Raw genomic sequence first — 1842 nt, 5'->3', positions numbered from 1 at the left:
TAGTTGTGTGATGGTGGTATTGCAGTGGTTATACTGGTTGTGGTGGTGAAAGTGAATGTCAAGGTAACCATCATAACATTGATGGCAGTGTATGTGGTTGAAGTGGAAGCAATGACAATGCTGCTGATGATGGTGGTTGTGGTGGTGGTGATAGTGGTAGGATAGCTGTGGTGGCAATTGTGATATGGTGGTAGTAGTGGTCGTCGTCGTCGTCGTAGTGCTGCTCCTGCTGGTTTGGCGGAGGTCTGCGCTCTCCGAGTGTTTTTCTACTTTATCTCTGCTACAGAAAACAAAACAAAACAAAAAAAAAATGCTGCGCCAATTTTTTTTTATTGAGGCAGCAAAATTATATACACCCCTCCCAGATCGATTCCAACACAGATCCAAACACAGAAGATATACAAGACTGCCCTAGGTTCTGCCGCACCACCACCCCTCCATTTTCTACAGACAAAATGCATTTTCCACACATTATGAGGTCAGTTAAGACAAACGCACCACCCAAAGAAAAACCGCAGGGAAAAATTTAGTACGGAAATTGAGTCTAGTGTGAAACTATAAATTTACCCAGAATGTTTCCAAGGGGGCAGGGAGAAGAGTTTCGGAAAATTCACCTGATCTGACTTTTCCCTCTTATAACTTTCAGGAAAATGGGTATCTTTTAATGAAATTTTATACAAATACCTTTCAAACGGCATAGACTACGATTATAAAGAAATTTGAGCGGATAATTTTTTCCAAGGGGGTAGGGAGAGGAGTTTCCTGATAACGGAAGACCAAATAAGTTGGATTTTTCTCGGTTTTTTTTTTTTACCCACAGCCTTTGAAATGAGGCGGGGGGGATCTTTTTAAGAAAAATTCTCCACCACCTCCATTCCTCACGACCCCCCCCCCCTCCTTCGGATCGATTTTGGTCAATTTTTTTAAAACTTAAAAACCATGGGAGGAGCCTCTTTGGTTAATGTTGACATTATTACCCGGAAACGAAATCGAAAAAACTGTAGGATCCGAATATGAAAACAAAAATTCTGGGAAAGCAACGGGGAGGGGGAGGAGAGGCCTTCGGAAAATTCACAAGATCTGATGTTTTTCCCTCATAACATTTCGGAAAATGAGGAGGGGGTTTGTAATTACTGAAAATTTTTTCTAAGGGGGTAGGGAGAAGAGTTTCCTGATAACGAAACCGTGTATGTCTACATACAAAAATCCTAACAGAAAAGTATGCTATTAAAATGAATTATGGTTTACATACCTCTTTTTTAAAATCACTTTGGATAAATGGCAGCAATGATCTTCTCAGGCTCTACAATATTTTAAATTTTTTAATTATAAATAGAAACAATTGGGGATAGGGAGTGGGACCGCAAAAAAAAAAAAATCATAATTTTTCTAGTTTTTTATATTTTATAGCATATAAATGTAGTTGTAAGACAGAGATGCATATATGTTTTTTTAACCATTGGAACAGGGGTGAGGAAACCGCTGCCCGCGGGTACAATTGTGTCCGCGAACCCATGTTATTGTGCCCGTAGATTCATATATTCATATGTACAAAATCAAGTAAATTTTTCAATTATAAAATTTATACAACACTCATATGTCTATTTGCGACATAAGTTGGGCTTCCAGTGTGTGTTGGTACTCCGTGAGTTCCAGTTGATCCGATCATCGGAACAGCCTGCTCGTGAAATTAACGTGCAAGTGGTTGAGCACTCCACAGACACGTGTACCCTTAACGTAGTTCTCGGGGATATTCAGCGTGACACAGTGTGTGACAAGGCTGGCCCTTTGAATTACAGGCACAACAGAAACAGGAAGTAAGAGTGAGAGAAAGTTGCGGTG

The 1842-nt window shown here is 40.1% G+C and overlaps 1 long non-coding RNA gene across 1 annotated transcript in view; it reads right to left on the bottom strand.

Moving 5' to 3' along the window:
- Positions 1–202: 202 nt before the first annotated feature.
- The window catches only part of LOC128250444 (uncharacterized), a 2320-nt gene continuing 680 nt past the window's right edge, over positions 203–1842 (bottom strand). The window contains exons 2-3 of the long non-coding RNA XR_008266459.1: positions 1253–1303; positions 203–280 (exon numbers count right to left, since the gene is read on the bottom strand). This is a non-coding gene — a long non-coding RNA (uncharacterized LOC128250444). The remainder of the gene's footprint in view (positions 281–1252; positions 1304–1842) is intronic.

Source organism: Octopus bimaculoides, chromosome 2 (assembly GCF_001194135.2).
Source record: "Octopus bimaculoides isolate UCB-OBI-ISO-001 chromosome 2, ASM119413v2, whole genome shotgun sequence".
In the NCBI taxonomy this organism is placed as follows: Eukaryota; Metazoa; Mollusca; class Cephalopoda; order Octopoda; family Octopodidae; genus Octopus; species Octopus bimaculoides.
The sequence above is the reverse complement of the archived record's forward strand: the minus strand, read 5'-3'. Positions and strand labels throughout refer to the sequence as shown.